Source organism: Chiloscyllium plagiosum, unplaced genomic scaffold, assembly GCF_037043375.1.
Source record: "Chiloscyllium plagiosum isolate Xiang-an unplaced genomic scaffold, Cpla_swu_hap1 HiC_scaffold_35, whole genome shotgun sequence".
NCBI classification, from domain to species: Eukaryota; Metazoa; Chordata; class Chondrichthyes; order Orectolobiformes; family Hemiscylliidae; genus Chiloscyllium; species Chiloscyllium plagiosum.
In genome coordinates, this window is record NW_028270173.1 from 54,609,934 (window position 1) to 54,619,637 (window position 9,704).

At 43.0% G+C, this 9,704-nt stretch overlaps 1 long non-coding RNA gene across 1 annotated transcript; it reads left to right on the forward strand.

Moving 5' to 3' along the window:
* The first annotated feature begins 734 nt into the window (after positions 1-734).
* LOC148140935 (uncharacterized) lies at positions 735-9,023 on the forward strand. The gene is made up of 2 exons (XR_015752972.1): positions 735-996; positions 8,467-9,023. It is a non-coding gene; the product is annotated as an uncharacterized LOC148140935 (long non-coding RNA).
* Positions 9,024-9,704: the final 681 nt, after the last annotated feature.

The following is a 9,704-nucleotide window of genomic DNA, read 5'->3' on the forward strand; positions in this document are numbered from 1 at the left end:
TTTGATCACCAACAGGAATTCACATTTTTCAACAGATAACTACTGTTGAGGTCAGTGATGATGGCAGCATTAAGAGATCGATGAGATTTGGATTTGATGGAAAGGACTTTATTAGTTTAGAGCCAGACAGAATGAGATGGATCGCATCCAATCCCATTGCAGTGATGACTAAAGAGAAATAGGATTCTGATGATTCCTGGAACAATTACTGGAAAAGACACCTGGAAGAAGAATGTGTTGAATATTTAAAGAGATATCTGGAAGTTGGAAAGGAATATTTCAGAAGAAAAGATATGTGTTTCAGTTTTGATCCCATGTTCTGATCTAACCTCACTGATCTATAAAACCGTTCTCCCATTCCATTCAGTGTCTGTCTGTTGTTTGTGTTTTCACCCTTTCCCATCACAGTTCAGCCTGAAGTGTTCATCTCCAGGAGGGAGCCCAATGGTCAGGACAAGCCGCTCACTCTCTCCTGCCTGGTCACTGGGTTTTATCCTGTAGACATCGAGGTGACCTGGCTAAGGAATGGAGAGGTCATGTCTGAGACCCAATCCTAGGGGGTTCGACCGAACCACGATGGGACCCATCAGATCCAGAAAGAGATTGAGATCAATGCTGGGGATGAGGATCAATACTCCTGTCACATTGAACACAGCAGCCTGGCAGAGGCCCAACTCTATCAGTGGTGTAAGGGACTGGAATGTGTGTGTGTGTAATTGATGAAGGAACAGGCATTTGGAGAGTGAATTTGGGCAAGGTCAATACAATGTGTCAACTAATCCCATCAGTTCCCAATGGGTGGGATCTGTTACAATTGTCCCAATCAATACAGAACTGGGACTGGAAATGGGAACAGAGGCAATACTGATTAATTACATTGTGTTTCAGAAATCCAACAAAACAGTGTGGAACGTATCCATCATGTACTTTTGATTGGATTGGTCTCTGCAATGGCTGCAATATTTGGAATAATCGTCTGGAAAAGGCCGTGGAGAGGTAAGAATCAGAGAGAGGGGAATGTGGAACTGAGGGGACAGAGTGAGTGTGAGGGAAGCTCCAGTACTGGGAGTACAGGGCACTGTGGGGAATGGAACTGATTGAATCCCCACACACACATATGCACTTAAAGACACATCTTGTTCCCTGTCTGATCTTCCTTTGATTGATTGACCCAGGCCAGGTCTAATATCGATCAGTAAACCCACCGCACACACTCACATCCTCACTGACTGAATATCGAGTGAATGAGAGAGATTAGCGTGTTTTGAGAAGATTTGCGGCTCAGGTTGAGGTTTTGAATGTAGGTTTGCTCGATGAGCTGGATGGTTCATTTCCAGAGTTTTATCAGTCATATGTGAGGATACTAGTGAGAGAAGATCATTCTTTTTGTGGCTAGTTGGTGGTCATGTATCCTGGTGGCGAGTTTTCGGCCTGTTTGTCCAATGTAGTGTTTGTTACAGTCCTTGTATGGTATTTTGTAAATGACATTAGTTTTGCTTGTTGTCTGTATCGGGTTTCTCAAGTTTATTAGCTGCGGTTTTAGTGTATTGGTGGGTTTGTGGACCAAATATTGAACAACAGAAGCAATCATCCCAACACCCACAAACGAAGCTGCATTAGAACATTATGTCAATGAGCCAACCCTGCAGCCCAGAAGAACTACACAGAGTAGAGGAAAATCACCCAGACCGTTGTGAGAAACGAAGCTCACTCACATCAATAATTTCAGTCCGAGACAAGATCTGAAGCAGCAGTATCGTTTATTATACACTTGCAAGCGTGGTGTCTAAAATAGACACACAGAGTTTAGCAAGTACATATCTTAAATACAATTCAATTCTCTTTCCCTCCTCCCATTGCTCCTTCCCTGTTTACATCTCCCACTACTCTAAACCCGGCTGTTTATCCCTGGCCTCACCCGGCCTTGTGCATGACAAAATGTATGTCCTGCTTGGCTGTTTCACCACATCCCTCTGTGGTCTATTGTTATATATCCTCGTCCACTGCCATCTGCTTCCTTGCTTTCTAAAGCAATATTTCCTTCCATTCTTTATTCACACTGAGCGTTATGACCGCCTGATTGTGGTCTTTTTTTGTTTTTGCAGAAGCGGCAAACAGATGCTTGTAACCTTTTGGACAGGCATATCTAGCTTAACCTACACCTGCTCCCCGCACAGCACCTTCTCTATTTGTCTGTAACATCTACCATTGTTTGCAGGCACATTTCATTCTTGTATGCACATTTTAGCCAATACAAAAGCAATTATGTATTTACTTCATAGTTTTCATTCTTGTTAACTCAGCTCTTGGCTGAAACGATTATACACTGGTGTGAGTTCATTTACCTTGCATAAGTAATTTATGATTGCAGAAGTAACACTGCTTTACCTATATCCCATAATTTCCCCCTTTTTCTTTAATTACCATTTGTTATCTTCTGCATTTTTCTATCTGTCACCTACAAATTAACGAGTATCTTTCCCAAAATGTCATTTATTTTGGAAATCTCCCCGTGGTCCCTTATTCCTTCATTGTTCACCAGGTAAGCCCTTCTCTCCAATTGCTCTTTAGGGACATCTGTTTCATTAAGGCCGTCTCAGTCAGTCTTTGGGGGAGCCCTCGTATACAGGGTATGATCCAACAGCCAATGGCTACCAATAGCCAGGCTACTACTATCAGGGAAGTAAGGATGGAAACCACCACCCCCTTCCATTTTCCAAACCATGGTTCAAGCCATCCCGTGAGAGATGTGTCTACTCCTGAATTCTCAGCCAGTTCCTCTGCTAAGATAGTCAATCCCCTTAAGGCCCGAGTACTTGAACCATCAGGCACAGTACTATCAGGAATAAAGGTATAACAGCTTCCTCCTAACATCACACACACACACCCTTTTTCCGCTAGAATCATATCAAAGGCCATTCTGTTTTCCCATCCCATCCTACTTGTCGCATCAAGCTGTTCTGATATTTAACCGCATCTCTTGTATAATTTATAAATCACTGTTGATTACAGAAAATTTAATTTATCCAATCTACATTTTTATTAACTGTTACCCACCAAAAGAGAGCTGACTCAAAGCCTGCTGCAATCTGGTTACGAGCCTTGAACTCATCAGGTACTCCCCCCAGGGACTCTTAGAGAATCAAAATAAATTCTGTCATTGAAATAAGTGTCTAACAGTGATCTCTTACTCCTTCCCTTTTTCCCTACGATCTTTTCCTTCTCAAATGCCAGGGTAAATGGAATTGTCAATTGTACAATTGCACATATCCCTCTCCAATCCGGAGGGAGGGTGGGTCTCAATATTTTGCCTCCACAGTACCACCACAGATCCGCTCGGGGAACCTTTAGTGCTGAGTAGTTCCCTCCCTTGTCTGTTTCGGTGACATTCTTAATCTCTGTACATAATTTCAGCTCCCCCAAATCTCTGGACCGATTTGTACCTCGTCTACGCACACATGACGTGTGATTTCCAACTGTGGATGAAAACGTGGGGGGGGGAGCCTTTTGCATCTTTCTTCTCCGAGGGAGGGAACATCAGAGATAGGGAGGTACAATTCCTATCATTCCATGCAGTCTCATCCTGGTACAGGGCTATCATACATTTCATGCCCTGCCTGTCTTGCTTCCACCCGAGCAGAAAGGGAACCACCTGGGCCACTGGCCTACCGGAGGCACATACATAGCAATTGCTTTTGTTCAGACTTTTTACAGTATACTTTACCCATTCAACCCAGGCATTTGCATCCCCATACCCAGTTTCTATTTCGATGGTCTGTATCAAGTCCTTTACCTTTATAATTTTTACCACTTTATGGTCATCGGGAGGGGTGAAAGATTGTATCTTATTATCCAGTAGTTCTGCCCATTTTCCCTGTCCTACGCTAATTCGGAAACAACAGCCTGAGAAATCCTTCCCATTTGTTTTCATTTCTATCCCAAATGTTTCATTTAATTGTACCTGACAGGTGCCCCCTACCCCCAGAATCGCTTCGTGCCATGTGGTTTTCTTTATCATTAAGTATACTGGGTTACACTCTTTATCGGGACAATCGCGAGCTGGTTGGAAGGGGGCTCAGTGTACTGTGACGAGACCATTATACCAAGTACCATCCCCAAGGCCATCCCCATTGGACTTAAGATGTATCTCTGAGTGGCAGTACTGTCTCTGATTATCTACATCCCCACAATTTACTCAGCTGCATGCATCGGCGTCTATTACTTGCGGATTATCAGAGTCAGGGACCGTTAATAACACATATGAAAATAATGTTTGACAAAATCCCAATTCTAAGAGAGCTAGTAACATAACCCTGAAGCACAAAAAGACTTAATATATAATCCCGCACTCGCGTCACCACTGTATAATCAGTTATTCAAAGTCCCTTTAGCCTGAGTTTCAGCGGATCTTGCGTTGATTCTGTTTCTGTAATTGTTTTGCTCGAGCACATTCATTTTCAGAACCTGAACAGATTCCATAGCACCATTTGCAGTTAATTCAATCCCCAATTTAGTGGCAGTATCTTGTCATGAGCACAAAACTGATTCACAAAACTGTCATCACAAAACTGTCACCATAATCCAATTAACTCTTTCCTGCTGCCTTGGGCTTAAAATTTAAGGATGACCTTGCTGCCCCCGTATCGACTCGGAAAACTACGTCCTCTTTGTAAGGTCCCACCTTTAAATTTATCAAGGGTTCCTGGTGGGTCCCCGGGGGCAGGAACTCCTGACATCCCTATTTTTCATCAAGGTCATAAACGGCACTGCCTTTACTTCCTTTTTCGGATCTGGACACTGTCTCTTAAAGTGACCCGTCCTTTCACAGTAATTACATCCCGAGTGTGGGGATTTCCACTTCGATCCTTGTTCCTATCCACCAGACCCCTTCACATCTCCTCCCCGATCCCTTCTCCTCCCTTTATGTTCAACATGCTGCCCACCACCATTCCAGTTTCCTTCTCCTTTTAGTTTTGTCCTTTTCTTTATTACCTCATCAACCGTGGGCTATCATTATTTTTGCCTTTTTGTTTCTGCTTCCCATGTTACGTTGCCAGATCAATTGCTGAGCCCATTTAACCAACTGAACAGCTTTAGGGCCACGTCATGGCCATTCCTCATCACCCAATGTTTTATTTAGACCTTGAAAAAACTTTTTAAAAGCAATATTGCAATATTTCTCGATCCCTATAACTTCAAATACTAATTCATCAATTTATGCTTGTCTAACTTTAAAGCCTGTTCCTAACTATACATTTTGGAACCTTACTTGTAAATATATATTTATATATTATAAATTCATTTATTCAGTATCTAATATTTAAAATGTAAAATGCACACAGTTCCCAAATTTGAAATCCACTATAATTACCCAATTTTAGTCCCTTAATTTAAATCTAAAATTAGTTTTCTTAAGTGGTCCTGACCAGTCATTGCTCAATTACAATGCTATAGGTCGTGAAATAACTGGAGCTGTCTGAAAAGAATTTGTCTATTCAAGTTAAAAAAAAACTTCTAATGCATGAGTAATGGCCGAATCCAAGGTCACAGATATTAACCATAGGATTTTTTTAATTACAATCTAATGTTGAACTGAAACTTCAACTGTCCTCCATAAATCACTTTTATGTAAGAATAAGAGATTAGTTAGAAACTGATAGTAAGGCAGTCATGACCTGTAAAAAGAACAGGAGTTAACATTTTATTTCATAATCACTGTAAAATCCTTAACCTTAAAAGAAATCATGTTACATTTCCATAATAGAAATCAGATTCAAAACAGTCCTGGAACTCAAGCTCCTGGGAACAAAGCACAAACACTCAATCACCAACAAACAAATGTGCATTCAAACCGAATCACAAAGGGTTAAACTTTCTACCAGCTGTATAGCTCTCTCTCTCTCTCTCTCTCTCTCTCACTCACACTCACACCGTATCTCACAGGCATTTTCTGAGCTTCCCACAACAGCACCTCTAGGTGCTCCTCGCTTCACCCCTCTATCTTTTGAATATCTTTCTGGATGTCTGGCCATGACTTAGTTACAAAGTGTACCCTCAGTAGCCCTTCAGCCACTAGCCCTTCTGACTTGAAGCATAATCTGATGCCTCCTGACTGAAAGGCTGTTTTCCATTGACATATAGATTCAATCATTTACAAAGCCAGCCTTCATCCGACCTGTACTTTGGCCAGAAGACGGTGGGACAAAGAATGGATTCCTTAGTCCATACAAAGCAACAATATTTAATCATCTTTTTCCTATCTTTTCCCCTTGTACAAGTATTAATTTTCCAATTCCACAACATCCTGCCCAGTGGGCCTTCTGGAGGGATGTTGTCAGGGACCCCGCCTCCATTTCCATTGCCTTTTTCTTTTGTTCTCCCGGAGGCTTTTTCCTTACCCACGGCACAGCCCCTATTGAGTTCCTTCATTAGTCCCTTATTAAATACTAAAACTCAATCCCGGCCATAAAGGCAATAGTTAAAAGTCAATTTTCTGACCTTGGTCTGTGCACAGAGTTGCCTGGCCCCTTTTTGCCATATTTTCTATTGACCTCCTGTCTGATTCAGATGTCTCTCTTGTGGGAATCGTACCAGTCGCCCAAGGGAGCGGACAAAACCGGGACATGAGATCGCTCCTCAGTCGGGAACGGGATGTGTCTTCAAAGTGTCCAGGGACACCGCTCCCCCCGGCGACAGAGGAATATCCTGGACCAGCCCCCAATTGTGAGAAACGAAGCTCACTCACATCAATAATTTCAGTCCGAGACAAGATCTGAAGCAGCAGTATCGTTTATTATACACTTGCAAGCGTGGTGTCTAAAATAGACACACAGAGTTTAGCAAGTACATATCTTAAATACAATTCATTTCTCTTTCCCTCCTCCCATTGCTCCTTCCCTGTTTACATCTCCCACTACTCTAAACCCGGCTGTTTATCTCTGGCCTCATCCGGCCTTGTGCATAACAAAATGTATGTCCTGCTTGGCTGTTTCACCACATCCCTCTGTGGTCTATTGTTATATATCCTCGTCCACTGCCATCTGCTTCCTTGCTTGCTAAAGCAATATTTCCTTCCATTCTTTATTCACACTGAGCGTTATGACCACCTGATTGTGGTCCTTTTTTTGTTTTTGCAGAAACGGCAAACAGATGCTTGTAACCTTTTGGACAGGCATATCTAGCTTAACCTACACCTGCTCCCCGCACAGCACCTTCTCTATTTGTCTGTAACATCTACCATTGTTTGCAGGCACATTTCATTCTTGTATGCACATTTTAGCTAATACAAAAACAATTATATATTTACTTCACAGTTTTCATTCTTGTTAACTCAGCTCTTGGCTGAAACAATTATACACTGGTGTGAGTTCATTTACCTTGCATAAGAAATTATGATTGCAGAAGTAACACTGCTTTACCAAAATCCCATAAGTGTGTATTCAAAAAGAATGGGTATCCAATGAACACAGTCCGCTGATTTCTCAGCAACAAACCCCAACAAGCAGACAAAACACATCCAGAAATCGTAGCCACTCACCCCGACATCAAAGACATCTGGGAAATGACTGCCAGATTACTCAGACCCCTTGACATCATGGTAGTCAACAAACCCACCAACACACTGAAACAGCAGTTATTGAACTTGAAAACCCTGTACAGACAACTAGCAAAACGAATGTCATTTACAAAATACCATGCAAGAACTGTAACAAACACAACATCGGACAAACTGGCAGAAAACTAGTCACCAGGATACATGAACACCAACTAACCACAAAACGACATGACCCTCTCTCCTTAGTATCCTGTCAGTCTAATTCCCTTCCCCTCCTGACCCTGTCCCACCGTCCCAGACACAGTTAAACCCTGTCAGACTAATTCCCCTCCCCTCCTGACCCTGTCCCACCCTCCCAGTCACTGTTAAACCCTGTCAGACTAATTCTCCTCCCCTCCTGACCCTGTCCCACCCTCCCAGTCACTGTTAAACCCTGTCAGACTAATTCCCCTCCCCTGCCGACCATGTCCCACCCTCCCAGTCACTGTTAAACCCTGTCAGACTAATTCTCCTCCCCTCCTGACCCTGTCCCACCCTCCCGGACACTATTAAACCCTGTCAGACTAATCCCCCTCCTCTCCTGACCCTGTCAGACCCTCCCAGTTACTGTTAAACCCTGTCAGACTAATTCCCCTCCCCTGCTGACCCTGTCCCACCCTCCCAGTCACTGTTAAACTCTGTCAGATTAATTCTCTCCCCTCCCCACCCTGAAGTGATTGCCTTGTGTCTGTCCATTCCTGACCTTGTGGGTTTCCTGGGCCCCACTGCAGGACATTCCTGGAGCCTCATTGCGGGATAACAGGATTCTCCTGTTCCAGTGTGAACATGGACACACAGAATTACAGCTCATTGCTCACACCCAGTTCGTTCAGGCCTGAGATCGATATTTTCCTGTAATTCTGTTTCCACAGATTGAGCAATGGATCCCAGATCCCCAGGTTTGGATCCTGATTCTTCAAGTGAGACCTTCTCAAGTCGTGTTTCCATCCCGTCTCAGAAATGTGAGCAGTGTCACCGTCAGAGGGATCTTCACAGATGGTTCCTCCCTCACACTTTCTCATCTTCACTGTCTTCAGTGGGTCACTGATTGACCTGAAATGAAGCAATGTCCTGAACTCCCTCTGAGCGAGTTTTTGTAGTGCAGGAAGTGGATCAATTCTGCACTTTTTGTCAACAATTGTTAGTGATAATATCTGTATAAACTTTGCAACTGTCTTTTTTGTGTGGACAAAGAATCTCACCATTTCCCTCTTGCTGCTCAGTTTTTATTCTAACCAATATGAAGCTGAACTGATCTATTTTGTACTTTAACCAGTCTGAGCAAACTTGATCTCTTCTATATTGTCCCTTTATTTTCTTATCACAATGACGTATTTATGGTTATAAATATTGATGATAAGTAGGAACAGATTTTTAGCTGCAAATACTGATAATTGTGGTGTGTAAAAATAAATCATTGTTTCTGGTCGATTTGTCCACATTCTTCATGAATGAATTTCACAGGAAAGGTTTAGTTCATTCACTCAGCAGCTTGTGGCTCTTGGAACCAGCAGGTGTTGAGCTTCAGTTCAATGTGAACTGGGGGAGTGAAGACCATCCAACTCCCCAACAAGCCTTCCCCAAACTAACCAGGAAGCTCAAAGTGTTTATTGAATGTGTGTTCAGAGTTGGATGGTTGATAATGTCTGGGAGTCTTCATTCCCTGGGGTGGGGGAGGTGTGGGGGTGGAGGGGGAACACCCTTTCGGAAGGATCTGAATGAGTGTGAAGAGGGGGCCAGGCAGCTGCTGGGAATCAGGAATACTTCACTGACTGGTGTCCCAGCAGCTATTGGAGGGAGGAAAGGGCAGGCCCACCAGCTGAATGACCCACACAATCCTTGAGACGTTAACAAGAGAGAATTGTAATATGATCTCTGACTTGTCCACACTCTGGGAAATGGAATTTGAACAATTCAGTCATCTCCTTCACCATGTTACACATCAACTGATCGCCCTCGTCACCATGTTGGAGAGTCTTTTACCTTAAAATTTGCAAGGCGGGTCACTTGGTGTAAAATCCAATTTATGTTTAAAAGTCTTATCCAGCTCAAACTGATTTAAATTCCTTTCGCGTCATGTCAAAAGAAACGTGATTAAAAGTCATGTTGA